Here is a 16,731-nt window from a genome sequence, read left to right as displayed (position 1 = left end):
GAGGAGATCCACTGAAATTAGAATAGAGGAACACATTCTTCATTTGCATAAATCCCAGAATCCCTCCTGCCAAACCCCTCCAGCTATTAATAGGTGATATGAATGTCACTCGATGCTCATTTATAATAGTGTTGCTGTAATATAATGCGTATTTAGGACAGATTTTAAAAATCATTGTAATTAACAAAGCACACCATTACCAGCAAGTGTTTATTTGTGTTATAGGATAAAGATGTTGCATTAGGAAACAATTACAACTCGAGGTGTTGAATTACCCCCTTTGGAAGCGTTGCTCCCTTTTAGTGCGTGCAATACTTTTCCACAGGCTACCTGCATGGGAAAAAATGATTTAAAGAAATGGCATTTCTGTGCATTTGCAATGATAACAATCATTCATGTCCCAGGCCGTGTCTGCATGACACGCATTTGTATTTCACCCCAGGGCTGTCTGCCTTTGAAAGCGTTTTTCACCCCTCAGAGTTCTGAATGGGGAACTGGAGTTAGGGAGATGTGAGAGCAGGAGCTCTGAAACACCTTCACAGCCCTTAAATGCACATTGATGGGTGCAGTTGCTGTGCACTCTGCTGTCTTCACTTGTTGAGTACTGCTATCAGAGGGCAGATCTGTGCCGGATAGAGCATGACATAGTCAAGATTTTCCGGAAGCAATGGTTCACGTTGTTCAGGTTGGTTTTGAATTCCTTCTTTCATGGAATTATAGAATCACCAGGGTTGGAAAAGAACTCCCTGATCCCCAAATCCAACTCCATCCCACCCCACCTTGTCCCTCAGTGCCACATCTCCACTCTTCTTGATCACCTCCATTGACAGTGACTCCACCGCTCCCTGGGCAGCTGTGCCACTGCAGCACTGCTCTTCCAAAGAAGACATTTCTCCTAATACCCAACCTGAACCTCCCCTGGTGCAACTTAAGGCCACCACCTCTCATCCTATCGCTGTTCCCTGGGAGCAGAGGCCAACCCCTACCTCAACACAACCCCTTTCAGGGATTGCAGGGAGCAATGAGGTCTCCCCTGGGTCTTCTCCAGACTCAACAATCCCTGTTCCTTCCCATCACACTTGTGCTCCAGACCCCTCAAAGCTTTGTTGCCCATCTCTGGACACATTCCAGGGCCTCAATGTCTTTCTTATGGCGAGGGACCCAGCACTGAACACAGCACTCCCCACCAGTGTTGAGTACAGAGGGATAATCACCACACTTACTCCAGCATAACTAAATGCCTCAAGACTTGGCCACACACGAGCTCCTTAAGATTCCTCCTGTTGCACTGATGTCCCATGTCCCACCCTGAGCACAGCCCTGGCCCCAACCGGGCGGTGCAAGTGTAAAATCCATTCCAGCAGCAGCAGAGCTGCAGGCAAGGAAGAAGTGAGATTCTCACATCTCTCATACCAGTGGATTTATTCATCCAAATCTGAATTTTTAATGCAAATCTCTTTAATTTTTCAGTTTTTCAAACATTTCTACCTCTTCCTTGATGAAACTGGTTATATCCTGCCTACAGCACAGGGCTGATAGAGGCGGACACAGCCAGGGGTGTTGCAGTCTCCAGGCTCCGTTCAGGACAGATTTCAGTTCAGATTTTAACTAACCAAGATGATAATAAAATACCAAGCCTTTTTTTCTTCCACTCCTTTTCTCTTTTTCTTTCCCTCCTCTGCAATATTTCAACAAAATGGAAAAAAATAATCTTACACGCTTTCCAGAGGGATAAAAAGAATAAAAGCAACGTTTTGATATTTTTTTTTTTTTGTCAGAGAAGCCTAACCAAATTTGATAGAGTTACATCTGTTTGGAGAATACAGAAGAAAATAAAATAACAAAAAAAAAGGAAAAGACAAATGGAAGCTCTCCCAGTGCTGCCTGAGCACTGCTGAGAACAGAGACTTGTTGATCCTCGGGCTTTCTGGTTGCCCGAGGAAAAGAAATAATTAAAAACATTAAGTGAACAAAACCACTCTCTGCAAAAGAGAGCCGATGTCTACAGCTGAAAACCTAACTTCTTTTCTAAAGGTCTTCGTACAGCAATCAGCTGATGGGATCCCACAGCACGGACCCTCCTGCAGCAGCATCCTGCACCAACTCAATTATGTCGGAGCCTCTGCACTGCTTACCATGGGCAGTCCTTATGCCTCAGCCTCAGCACAGGAAGAGCAGTGTATTATACAAGACCGACAGCTTGATATGATCAAATCCATCTCAGTTTATGCTCTTTCTAGGCTGAGCTGTGGCAATACTTTGTAACGGATGTTACAAGGCGCAATCATTGGAAAGTCACTCCGGGTCACCCGTGGGTTCAGATGCACTTTATCAGATTGATGCCATTCCTTTGCCTTGCCGCTTCCTCTAGCAGCTTTCTTGTTTTGATGCCTTCATCTGAGTTCCCCAGCGGAGATCAGCCACCCCCGGAAGGGCTGCAGGGAACACGTCCCTCTGTAGATGTGATCAGAGGAAGGAGCTTTGAGCTTGCCTGCTGTTTTCAGGGGAGTGCTTGGGAGCGGTGCTTTGGACCTGTGCCCACCCTGACAACCTGCAGGCTGCCCCTGGTTTCCTGACGTGACTTGGGAAAAAAAATAAAATGAAACCAAAAATAACGATGAAGGAAGAAAATAGCAAAGTAGACTATTCCCTAGAAACTCACTGTAGGAATTAGGCACGCAGGATGCAAGGGGCAAGTGCAACTCACATCTAGCGGTGCTGCTGAGCTGTATTTTGTTATTGCAGGTATTATGTTTGCTACAACACCACAGGCAGAGCTGTGAGCTGCCTGTTTCTCTTCATGTTGGCATTCCCTCCTTGGGGTGCTGTGCTCAGTGTCCAGCCAGACCTGGAGTTGCACCAGGACCAGCAACATCCAAGCCTGTGGTTATCTGCATGCAATGCGGCCATGAAGCAAATCCCACCAGGCTTCTGCACATGGACTCCTGTACCTTCCTCCAACACATACAAAAATTCAGTTGCATGTTTACAGATATGCACATGCACCCCTCACACCTGTAGGTCTGTGGACAAGAAGCAATGCAGCCTACACACACCTCTGGAGCAGCACACCCACAGCCTCCCATTTGCACTCCCCACTGCACTGACGTTCCTCTGGCACACAGAGTGCACACAGCTGCCTGTAAATAAACACACCAACACGGCAACAGCCTCAGTGTCAGCTCCCTTCAGCCTTTCGGTTTAAATATAGGCATTGGCTCTGCTCCAGGAGGAGGTACAAGTGGTTTCAGCCTCAAACAAATTGTTATGAATCCCATTTGCAGCGTGAATACGCTTAGCGAATGTTTCTTTCTCTAATGAGACCAAAATAGCAATTAACAGGAGTCCTGATGCTATAATTCCTGGGAAATATGCACATCCATATTTCTGTCCTTAAGACTATTCTCATCTGGCTTCATCTGTAGGAGCCATCTTGCCTGAACCCACATGTCACACATCACTCCTGCATCTGTACCTTTCTACTGCACGCTTGGGCATGGCTGGGTTGAGATGTGCAGGGAAAGATACTGGCTTTGAATCAGAGCAGATCCAAGCTCTCATCACAGGTAGATCTCAGCACTTCTGTCCAGCACTGTCTTCTGGACAATGATGTAGAAGAAGAGTTTTCGTCCCACCTTCCTTGCTTGCTGTATTCAGGCTTCCATATGTGGATTTTCCACTTTTTCCTTCTTCCAGTGTCTTTTTTTCCCTTCCCTACAGCCAATAGATTGGCTGATGAATAAAAAATCATCCAATTCAGACAGAGGGGCATACCTCTGCGGAGAGCAGGAGGGAACGAGAGGCATGATCAGCACTTATCGGATGGGCTCTTTTGTCCACCATGCATAGATGAATGGGCTCATCATGTCCACCACCCCTATTCCAAACATCACTTGAAATAGATGAGAATTACAAGGAAAGCAAATTGCCCTTTGGTTTCCTGCTGCTGTTCCTGGGCCTTTGATGGGTCAGGGAGTGGTCTTCTCTCCTTAGCTTATTAACATTTGTTTTGTCCTTTGATGAGGTAAGCTATGCTGAGAATCTGTGTGGTGTTAGAGAAGCTGGTATTCAACATTTTGTATGCCTGTTCCCAATTCTGTAGGGGAACTGACAATGACTGCTATGAGTAATGGCTCCCAGAAAGCTGTTGGTCAACTGGGGAACATCAGCACTGCTCTGGAATACCCTTTCTTGTTTTGCATCCTTTGGGTAAGGGCAGCAAAGATCTTTAAATGGAAGGGAAATCTTCAGGAGACCATTTTCATTGACTTTTTGCAATGACCTTTTAAGGTCCTGGCAAGTGTCAGGGCATCCAGTCCATAGAGTATCCTGGAAGGTCAAGTCAATAATATCATTGACTAATTTATATTAAAAAAAGAAAAGAAAAGAAAAAAAAAAGGTTCCTCAGGTGTGTGGAACTGTGGCTTTGGTGTTAGAAGGGGAAATAAATCCATCCGAAGCAGATATCTGCAGCAGCATGCCTGGAATAACAATAAATGCAGCAGTAGCACATCAGCACAAGGCTGCTGGACATCACTGGTTCTCATGAGAATGGGGTTTTAGCTGCATTGGTTTCCAGTTACCTGCTCTGTGAACTCATTTAGCATTGCCAGACTGACTTTTCTAATCATGCCTTTCATTATGCTTCTTCTCTCCCTCTTCACCAGCCCCCATCCCCACCGCATCTCCCAAGAATGGCTGATTTCCAAAGTGCCAGCGAGTGCCTGAGAGTTGTGTAATTGCAATATAATTAATGAATTAAAAGAATGAGATGTTTTAAGTGCTTTCAATATCCCAGTCCCTGTAATTATCTACAGAAAAAGTGTTCATTAACAGTCTCGGAGTGCAAGGCTGTGGCTCCTTGCTCTGACTGTTTCTTCCTCTGATGGGGCTGGAGGTGGAGGTGGGAGCAGGGGAAAGGCTTTTGCAAATCTTTAGGAAGCTTTGCTCTGCCTTCTGACTGGGTTTAGGGCAAGCCAAAAGTAGAGAGTCTGCAGAATATCAGGCAGTTTCCAGCAGTTGTGGAGACAGTGTGATTTGCTAGAGCAGAGGCACAGGGCCTGTTTCCTACACCTGTGCATGAACTGGGATGGAGATGTGAAATTTAGCAGCAGAGCATTTATACCCTCCCCCATCCCGTAGACTGAAATGGTGTCTGCTTCTGCTGGGATGGAGCATATTTGTATATGAATAACTGTGCACTATTTATCAAAGCATTGGCGTAGGCAAACACAGGGAGGGAAATGCCAGGTCTCACTTGTGCTGGTGGGGAAATATTCCACATTTCCTTGTTATGGCTTCTCAGTGGAGCTGGGGGGGGGCAAGCTTGCATTAGGAGGTGTGCAGTGCCTTCATCAGCACTTGGTGTTGTGCAGGAAGAGGCTGGTTTTACTCACATGGGTGTAAATCAAAAGCAATTCCTTTGATGTCGATGGAGTGGCCGACATAAGTGAGAGGCGAATGTGGCCTATTGGTATTGAAAGCACTTAAAACATCTCTTGAGGGCACTCCTATGAGGCAGCTCGCTCTGTGAGGCTGATTGACAGGGTACAGCTCTGCTCAGTGCTCTGTCCTTCCCAGTATCCTAAATTGTAAATTAACTCAGCTGAGATGTGACTAACACATTCCCTATCCGAAACATTTTAGCTGCGTAGCAGGCTGCAGGCTCCATAAATTGTTTTCTGTTAAACTTTGGGAATAAATGGCCAGTTCATTTGAAAGGGTTGAGCAAGCAGCACACCGATATCGGCCCAGTGCTCAAGGAAGGGAAATGACAAAGGATGAGTTACGGGGTTATCTCCGCTGTTTAACAACCCCCCCATGTTTCGATTACAATAAGCTCTTGCTGAAAAGGCAATATCCTCCAGCAGACAGGGGTTAAATACCCCGCAGCTCAGGAAGAAGCTGAAAAGGCAAAAGACCTACAGCGAGGGCAAGTGTTAATGAAGGGAGATCTTTGCTGAGGAGAGAAAGCACTCAACGGCTGACAAGGCTGGGACATGGAGGGCAGGAGAGCCATGGCATTATCATCCAGAGGGACACTTGTCCACAGTGCATTTGATGCTCCTTGGATGTGGGATTCAGCATCCTTGAGCACCAACACCAAGGGAAGATCCATGATTGGGTGTGACTGAGCTTTTTGAGTTTAATGGGACAAAATTAACGGAAGAAACATAATTAGAGCAAAAGCTGGTTCCTATCACAGTTCTCACATGGAAGTAGATGCAGAGCAACAGCCCAGGTCTTTGCAATACCAGCTGCACATCTCAATCTCCAAGTAGAATCATAGGATCATAGGATCATGGAATCATCTGAGTTGGAAAGGACTTTTAAAGGCCATCTGGTCCCACACCCTGCAATGAATAGGGACATCCACAGCTCCATCAGGTGCTCAGAGCCTGGTCCAGCCTGAACTTGGGAGTCTCCAGGGATGGAAAATCCAGTGCTTCTCTGGGCAACCTGTGCCACTGTTTCACTACCCTTACCATCAAACACTTCTTCCTTAAATCCTAAATCTCTTCTCTTTCAGCTTGAAACCATTTCCCCTTTGTCCTCTCACAACAGACTCTGCTAAAGAGTCTGTCCCCTTCTTTCTTGTAGCCCCCATCAGCCATTTATTATGAGGGAAGGTAAAACATTCCAGTGGAATAAGGCGAAAACAGTTTCTTTGCTTTGCAAACCTGACTCTTTTTTTTTTGCCTTATGAAAGCCTCATCTTATCCTCAGGCAGTATGAGAAGCCAGAATTCTGAAAATGTTCACACAACTGAGCTCTGGAAAATATAATTTAAATAATTTTGAAATATTATGCTTTGATATGGGCATTTTCTAAAAAAACTACTTCAGTTTGTAACAGACAAGTCATTTTAGAGGGGAAATCTAAATGGTTTTGTTTCAAAGTGAGAAAATGGAAATTTTGGCAATCTTAAAAGGAATAATGTTTTTGCAACATGTAAAAAAAGCCATGAAAACTGTCTCTTTACTGAAAATATTTTCATTTTTGACAGTTTGCTATTTTTCACCCAAAAAGTGTTATTAGAAACATCTGAAAATAAACATGGAAGGAAAAAACTTCTCCACGCTGGGAAAGACAGGTACATTTCTGCACAATAAAATGAACTCCTTGATGTCTGCTGAGCACTGCTGTTAGTCTAAATCATGGGCATGCAAGTCAGGATCTATTGGTTTTTCTTCTTTACCCTATGAGGAAGCCAGGCCATATCACTGCTTGTGTCTTGGAGCTACAAAAATTCAGCAAAGGCATTCTAAATATGTCATATATATACACACACATATATACATATGGTGCTGATGACTTGACAGTTGGACTAGAAGATCTTACTGGTCTTTTGCAACCTTAATGTTTCTATGATTTTATGATAGATGGTAATATATAATGGGCATAGCAATCAATCTCTAACTGCACAGATCATTCAGCTCCACCTCCTCATTCTCACCCTGCTGGTAAGTCCAAGAGTTGGGCTTATGGGATGATTCACATCCAATCATTCATCCCCTTCTTGCACTGGAATTACACTTTGGTTTCCTGTCCCCATGCCAGCCCTGAGCCCAGTGCTGCAGTGGTGGTGCTGGGTTGGATCTCTGGTGGTTATGAGCCATCTGCTCGCAGTGGTCCCTTGTGCTGGCAGCAGCAGCAGCAACACGGGAAGAACTCAAAGTCCGCTCTTGTGGCAGCATGTGGCACGTGTCAGTAGGTGGCTTTCCATTGGACTTTGACTGTTCTTAAATTCCTCAGCCAGTCTAATGAGTTGTCAGGGCAGTGAGCCATGTCCTGAGAAACCAGGATGTCATCCAACAATTCCAACGTGCATTAAAGAAGAGCTGCCTTTGGTTTCTTTCTTTCCTTCTTTCTTCAACTGTGGTGTTTGTTGTAACGCCTGCAAGAAGAGCAATTGTGACACGGGAAAATTAGAGGATGATCCAGAAGAATTTAAAGCAGACAATGTTACAACATAAATTATCTTCTGTATCTAGTAACACTTTTGATTCTAAACTGGGAAGAAATACCAACCAGGACAGAACAACTTCTTTCTTCTGCCAGATTCAAAGCATATAGCTTTGAAGAATTATAACCAAACCAGTTCTTGGTTTCCTTATCTGAAGAATATAAATTATAACACTTTGCTTCCTGACACTGTTCTCAGCAAGTGTAATTCATTAACTTTCCTGAAGTGCTTTTAAATCTCCCGTTTCAGGCACTACACGGGTATTCAAAAAAGAGTTCACAGAGCAAGCTAAAAACACTTAAAATGGAATTAAAATACTGTTGTTTCCAGATTATGATAAATCACACTCCAGAAAGTTCTGACGACAAAGGATATAAAGGCTTCTGTGTTTGTGGGGCTGCACTATTTCTGAGGGTCCAAATGATGTCCAGCCTCTCTCCCTCTGCCAGTCTCCAGCAAAACCACTGACACCTGGAAACTCAGCCCTCCTGGCTTTCAGAGATAAGTTTCCCATGGGCATAGGATGCTTCTGTCTTGGAGACCAGTGTGGGGCTGAGCTGTGCTGCATCCTCATTGCCAACAGGGGAAGGGCCCAGTGACAAGCCCGCAGGGGATCTGCCAGGCTGATGCTGATGCTGAAGGGTAGGCAAGCTGTCCTTTAATATGTGAGCTTGTCTGTCCCGCTCTCTCTGTTCTCCCTGTGTTCAATAATGTAAATAAAGTCTTTAAGAAGCCCATTACTTTCATCTGCAGTTCTGAGAGAATCGTTCAGATTCTCCCCTGGCAGTTTTGTTTGTGCGTAATAATAATAATTAAAAAAATAAGAAAAAAACCCTCTGAGAAAGAAAAAAAAAAAAAAAAAGGAATAAGAGTAGTAGAAAATAAGGAAGGCAAGAATCCTTTTTAAGTTTCACCTTTCAAAGACGTTTCCCCTGTTTGAAAGTGGGAAAAAAAAGGAAAGACCTTGCTGGTATCAAAGACCTCTGTCTGCATTTGAAAGGCTGATGAAGGGCAGCGTTTGGCTTTTCATAGAGAGGGGTCCAAGCGTCCCTTTGCTGGGCTCTATGTTGGGTTCTGAGCACTGCTGGACCAGTCCCAGACTGGTGTCTTTTTCTCCTTTCACACCACTTCCTATCTGCCTTTCTAATCTTGGTAAGGGTTTCTTTATTTATTTTTTGGGGAGGATCTTTGGTTAAGTCCAAACCTTTCGTGTTGCTGTGCCACTCTGCTAAGCCTTCGGCTTGGGAACACAGCCTCATATTGGTAAAACTAAACAATGTCAAAATGTCTCTTCTAACATTCTCACTCTATCACTTTTTCATTAGATTTTTAGAGAACCTTTTCACTTTGAACTGGGCTACTAATGCATGTTTTTTGTTCCTTTTTTCTTACTGATAAATTGAAGCAAAACATTTTGTGAAAATAAGACGCCCGTCCAACTTCAGATATGTTATTTGCTTGGATGGTTTATTATTTCTTTTAATACTTTTCCTCTGGGGAGAAATTGCAAACTCTTGTTCTTTTCATGCCATTTGGCCCTGTGTCAGGCTTAAGAATCTAGACGGACTTTGTAGAGCCACTCTACCTGCTTATTTGCGTTAATAATTAATTTTTTAATATCACAAATGAAAACTGCCAACCCTTTTTAATTATGGTAAAAAATGTCCTCCTTCACTAGGTGGGTTACAGAAGTGCTTCTCATCACAACCGCAGTCCAAATGCAATCAGTGGGAAATCCTCCATCAGCCCCTTGAGACCTTTCCATGCCACCCTGGGAGGACAAAGATTCATCAAATGCAGTTCCTTCAGCTCAGTACTGTTCTCCTGTTCTTATCTACAACCTCCTTCTTTTTCTCTGCCTAATCTTTATGTATTAAAAGTAATCATTTTAAGGTCAATTTTGTTCTGTTCCATTTTTCCCTTGAAAATTGAACCAATCTCACCATGGTCCTCACACAACTCTGTGTTGTGCTCTCTGCTCTGCTCATCACCTTGGTCTCTTTTCCCTGTTTCCCAGAGGAGGAACCTATAAATATTTTATTGTCCATCTTTGTGAGTCAGCCTTTGCTTTGATTGAATGTGACGACAAGTGAGAGAACAACAAGCAAATGCTGCTGCTGGAGCAGACAACAAGGTAGGCAAAGGATGGTCCATTGCCAGCTGGTTGAGCCTCCCCGTCTCATTTGTAGACCTGTTTGGAGTCCTGCTTCTTAAAAGAGCAAGATCTGCAAAACTGGTGAGACACTGTACCATCACCTGTCTGTGAACATCTATTGGCATCATGAAAGCTGCCAGGAAATGGAGGTTTTCAAGAAAAGGGTAGATGTGGCACTGAGGAACATGGTTAGCAGGCACAGTGGGGATGGGTTGGGGTTGGACTTGGTGATCTTAGAGGTCTTTTTCAGCCTTAATGTTTCTATGATTCTACAGATTAATAGTAATACAGATTAAACCAAGCACAGGATTCAACCCCATTCCTGATGGCTCATGCTGCCTGCTGCCTGGGCCCCCAGCCCTCTCCTTTTCCTTGTGCATAACCTCCAGCACAATTATTCAAGGTTTAGGAGAATAACTCTGATCTATAATTAAATTGAATAGGTTGGGTTTTTTCTCATTGTTCTATTGAAACAAAAATATAACTCTACTGAAACAAAAAGAACTCTGTTAAAACAAAAGCACGTCGCAGTAATGCTTCAATTTCCATCACATTTTCAACAGAAGGAAGCGTAAACACATAGTTTGTCTTTTCATTGTGTAGAAGTGGGACTTTTTCTTTGTGGTTGTGGTGAAAATGTTCATTTTGATGACATCGCTGAAGTCGCACTCTTTAAACACATGGCTTATATTGAAACAATGAGCAAATGCTATTTGATGTTTCCTGTTATGTTCACTTTTCATTGTAATAGCTTGACACTGTTGAAGTAGAAGATGCTCATAAAAATCAAGCGTTATGTTGTTCCCAATAATATTTTGACAATTTTGATCCGAGGGTAATTTCACATTTGCATTTTGATGTGTGACAAAAACAAACATTGAAAATTCAGGGAATTAGCTGTGCGTTCTGACCATGGAATGAAGCATTTCTCTGTGATTGTGTCTGGACAGTGGTCGTGATGAGAAGCACTTCTGCAACTCAAAGAGGAACAGTTTTGCTGTAATTAAAGAGAGTTGGCAGATTTCATTTGTGATATTAGAGAATTAAATACCAACAAAAACAAAACCACATTAGAGAGCCTACAGAATTTTGTTCAGGAAAAAAAGCCTTCTTTTAAGGGGAATAAAATACAGCTTTTTCCACTCATTTCTCTCTTTGCTTGAATTTAAATGAATAACAGGGGAAGAGCTCCATACCCATAACTCAGCTTGCTTAAAAATACCATTATTTTCTTTAAATAACTCCAAGTTGTTTGTTACAACACAGAATTAGAAACAGCCTCTCTGCTCATCTCCTCTTCTCGAGGCCAGGATTATGCTTTGATTTGCAATAATATTTGACACAAATCTGATGACGTTTTGACCAGGCTTTGCATTCTGGAGATTACAGTAAGCATTGGGAAATGGCAGTGCGGGTCGTGGTTGCATTCCCTGCTGCCTCTCCTTCCCTCTGCTTCTCCTTCCTTGAACCTTCCTTGGTCCCATCCCTCTGCTCAAGTCCCTCATGTCACCTTGATGAAAAGGACTTTCTCCTCTCCCTCTGGCCGCCTGGCTTCCTTCCACCGCCTCATCCTCACGTCACAGCAGCATGGCGTGGGCGCCGTCACTGTCCCTTCCATCCCTCACAAATTGAATTCATCATGAACGTATGAATAAATCCCCAAGAGAATAAAAGTTCTCAGAGGTAATTGAATCACACAAGAGTGATAGGGCTTTTTTTTTTTCTTTTTTTTTTTTCCTTCACTCATTCCCAGAGTGAGGTTCAATCAGCATTCATTACTCCCACCTCCCTCCATCAGAACTGGCAGAGGAACTGGGTGAAGGAGGACTCTCAGCCTCCTGATTAAATCTTCCAAACATGATGGCCTATCGAGCCCAGTAATTTGTGAGCCAGGAAACACGAGATTTTAATTCAACATGGATTAAAAAGCACAAACCATAGAACTGGCTGAGAAGAACAGAGGAGCAGAGCTGTACAGCAATGTCAAATTTTCTTTGCGAAGGATAGTTTAGTTAAAAAGTGCTTGAAAATATATATATATATATTTTGCCCTCTTATTCAATTTTGCTAGTTTTGGGAAAATATTAGAAAAAAAAAAAAACAACTAAAATTGAACCGAAATAATAGCAATATTCTGCACATACGTGCCACTTAATTAAACATTTAGATCGCAAGTGTTTTGACGTCCTCAAAATGAAACATTTTGACATTATCAAATGGAATATTTCAATACGCTTGTTTTGATCTTGTTTGATCAAAAAAATATCTTGGGACTCTCCCTCCAAACGGCGCTCTGAGGATTCGCTTTGGTGGCTGATTGGAAGGACTGAGATTTCTGCTTTGCCAGGGCTCCTGCAGCAGGTGACGTGGGTTGTGATGGGGATCATGGCTCATCCTACACCATCCCCAGCACTGTCCCTGATGTAGAACTGTGGGATCATATGGAGACTCAGCCAAGTGTTTGAGTTGCAGCCTCATACGTGCTGTTATGCCAGTGAGCTGAGTCAGCCTTCAGACATCCACCACGAAGGTGCTGATGTCCTCAGCCTGTGACCTTCAGCGCTAAGAACACGAGCCTTCATTGCTCAAGCTAGAGGAAATATTCTGAATCTGTAATAAAATTCCAAGCTCTGCCATGCATTTGCCCACTAGAGGGAAGTGCATTCACACACACGCGTATTGCTGCTCACATGCAATGCGTTTGTACACTCACTGCCTGCATGAGGGCTGAGCTGGACCCGATGGGAGGCTACCAGCTGCCCCTACCAATGCACTGGTGGCAGCTGGGCATTGCCTGAGTGACCATATCTACAGTCCCCATCTCTCGCCATCACGAATACACTTGTACACACAGCCCCACTGTAGGTAAATATCCCCTTGGTGGAAAAAAAAAATGCAGTGGGAAAACTTGATCTCTGCAGGGAAAGGCTTCTACTGCGTACTCACTATAAAGTTGTGCTTGAACTGGTGGAGGGATATGGAGCATCTGGTCCCGAGCCATTTCAGCGCTGTCTGAGCTTAGAAAACTGCTATATGCACAGATGTGATTCATACAGATGGGTTTTAAACATGAGCAGCCATGGCAATGCAGTCAAGTGCACTCAGTGACAGTATATGTATGTAAGCAATCAAAAGCAGGCTGTACAAAATTATATATATGTGCCCAAATACATGCTGTGCTGTCTGACGGTTTGTCCAGCCAGCCAGATTAGATTATCTTCTCTGCAGTAGACTGGCTTATAAAGCAAAGCTCCTACATGCTTATGCAAATGTGAGAGATTCTATATCTCCATAAACACAGAAGCAAGGTAAGCATGTATTTATGATATGCAGATTAAAGTGAGCCACTCAAGCCAATGGGTAAGGATTGGTGTAAAACCCTGCATAGTGGCACATGCCTATGCACAGAAACATGCAGCAGTGGATGCACCTGTGAGGATGCACAGAAAGGCTGTGTGGCAGGCATGAGTGCAGAACCCTGGAGATGAGTGCCCCATCCCTGGAGACATCAAGGTCAGAGCTGGATGGGGCTCTGAGCACTGATGCTGCTGTGGGTGTCCCTGTTTTGTGCAGGGAGTTGGACCAGGTGGCCTTTAAGGGTCCCTTCTGACTCAAACAGTTCTATGATTCTGTGAGGCAGAAAACCTTATTCTTCAGCTTTCACTTCAAGACGAACTTTTGAACAAGAGCAAACATTAAAATTGCCCCGTTGCTAAATATTTTCTTCAGAAGCTTTCGAACTTTTGCAAGCTTCTACATTTCAGCAGTTTATTCTCTCTGCATCCCAAAGGGGCTGTCTTGTAGGGGAAAACTCACTGCTATTTCCACTTCTCTTTTGACAAATTGTTTCAAAAACTATAGCACTTGCATCTTTTCTTTGGTTCACGCCAATGGCTCTCAGGAGCAAAGTCTTTGACCAATTTAAATTTGCGATGCCCTGTGGAAAGCAATAGAGATGTAATGGAGCTACTTTGTGTCAGAGCATCTGGCCCCCAGTTCTCCTGGGAGGCAAAGTATCTTGTACCACATCAAAGGGCCAGGTTGATGTGTGCTACAAACAGGGAATGGGGAAATTTGTTGAGATGGAAAATGATTTTGCCACCTGCTTCCTCACCTTGAATAGGACCTAAACCAAAGTCCCTGGCAGGGTTCCTAAATGGAGTTATATTACAGTAATTAACAAGAATATTACTACTACCAGTAGTAATTTTTGATTTACAATTTCATGCGTTCCTAACTTCCCTCATTTTTTCACCACTTAGAGAAAGAAGAGGCAGAATATTATGTGGAGAGGCTCTTGATGTCATGTTTTAAATATATTTGACAGCTAGAAATATGGAAAACCCATAAAGAAAGCCTATCTGGGTAGAATGAGATTTCCAGGATAATGTTTTTACTGATCTGGATGTGCTGCTGAAAATTCAGCCCAGATTTGGGGTGCCTTTCCACCAAGAACGCTGTGAGAATTGGTCTTACTTCTCACCTCAAACACAAGGTTTCTCTATCACCTGTATGTTCAATGTAGGCTCACTGCAAACCTCCTGAACTGGAAGACGTTGTTTATTGTTATGTTAATCCCATGCAATGACAGCATAAAGCAAAAACTATACGGGGCATAGGGAGCAGTGCTGCACTCTGGCCTTGAATTTTCCAGATCAGACAGGCAATAGTGAGTGCCTGGGTGTACTCTTCAGGTCAGCATGGCAAGGTAAAGAACAACGTTCTGCACTGTGTATGAGCAGCAAAATCTAGGCATGACTTAAAGTGCCATACTGACTTCAAAAAGTCAAAAGAAGAATAGAAACATCATTGCGGATCATTTCTATGTGACTTATCACCACTGTGAGTGGGAGTGAAAGAGGTTCCATCTCAACGACATCAAATATTCTGCCTTTTGCAATCCAAACACCCTGCTCAGCATCAGTATTGGCCATCTGACATGTCCCCTACCCAATCCATCACATCAGCTGAGCAGATTATGATGGCCTTGGGGGAGATTTTAGTCTCATCACGCTTCTCCTTTCCCCTTTCCTTTCCTGTGGTGAGGGCAGTTACCAAATCTCAGCTCTGTCTGTATAACTGGAATCCCCAAAGACAAAAAAGCCTGATGAACAGCCACTTTATTTCATCTGCTTATAAAGCCAGCCCAGCAGCTCTCCTTCTTGTGAGAACCGCAGCCAGGATGGCTGCTGCTGTCTCCATGTTGCAGAGGCTCTGTCAGTGCAATAAGGCTGCAGCAGCACACAGAGCATCTGTCACCAAGGAGCGGTGTGACAGGACAGATTCCCTGACACCGCGCTTGGGAAAGCACAAACCTGCAAAGCAATGTGTACATAGACCAGCAGCTGTGTATATGTGATTTGCATGCACTCTAATATACCCATGTAAATAGTCGTTTGTCTTTCTATCAGAAGTCTACGCTAATAAATGCTTAGAGTTTTTATGGAAAGATGAATCTGCCCCAGATTTCCTTTATGGCTGAGAAGGAATATTTGTTTGTCTGCCTGATAAGCTACCTATGGAAGTCAACATGACAAGAAACAGAAATAGCAAAGTTAACTCCTGTTCTGGGGACACATGCCACCTATTGAGGTTGTGGAAGAGCGTAAGATAATTCTGCCAGAAAGACAGGAAAGCTGCCTTTATCATTATCTTTTGAGGGAGATTTCTGAGTCTGCTACTGCTTGCAGGAAGATTGATCCTGGTTTGTTTCCATCCAATGAAATCCTTGTATTTGTGTTGTTACCAGGAGCAAGATCAGTAGAAAATGTTTCAGGATATATTCTTGATGGATTGGGTATCTTGGGGTTTAATTCTGAACTGGTGTGACCCTTGTTATGGCACTGTGAGTCAACTTCATAAACAATACCACATGGCAAAACAAATAATGCCTAGAAGAATTCACAGAAGTATTCGCAGAACTTTTGGCCCATTTATTTTCTCATTGATGTAACAAGGGTACGTAGCCATGAAATCCTGTCAGTCCCTTCTGGACTCTCCATCCATTCCCTACTGTGGGAAATCAGTCTGAAGGGCAAAAACTGGTGATACATCCGGTGGGTAAAGCTAGAAATAAACAAACTGTTCATTAGACAAGTTAAGCAACTTAAAGGGAAGAGGTTTCCTTCTATGTTTTCCTTTGAAAAAATAGAATAATGGATTTTTCCTGTTCCAAAGATCCAGAAAGGTTTGACCACGCGGATGTTAGTTTTGGTTGCACAGATATCCCCAAGCATAACAGCATGATGCAGCTCAGGATCAGCTACAAGGTGATGTTTGCAAGCTGGAATCAACCTGACACAAAGGCTGTGGCCAGGTAAGGTCTCTGCCCTTTCTTTATGTACCTGAAGCATTTTCAAACTGTCAATGCCTATTAATCTGCCAAAATGGATGGATGATATTAAGAGAGTGGGAATTTTTTTAGAAAGCATTTGTCATTTTCTGCTTTCTTATGCTTCAGAAATACTGTCAGAATTAGCTTCCTTGTTGGTGTTTCAGGACATCTGCATTTGATTCCAGGTGGAATCAGAATGATTGGAAAACACTGAAATGTGGAGTGAAATATTCTTTTAATGAAAAAGAAGACTCTTGGGTAAGAGTTGCAGGCTTA

This window comes from Gallus gallus, chromosome 17, assembly GCF_016699485.2.
Source record: "Gallus gallus isolate bGalGal1 chromosome 17, bGalGal1.mat.broiler.GRCg7b, whole genome shotgun sequence".
Taxonomy (NCBI): domain Eukaryota; kingdom Metazoa; phylum Chordata; class Aves; order Galliformes; family Phasianidae; genus Gallus; species Gallus gallus.
The sequence above is the reverse complement of the archived record's forward strand: the minus strand, read 5'-3'. Positions refer to the sequence as shown.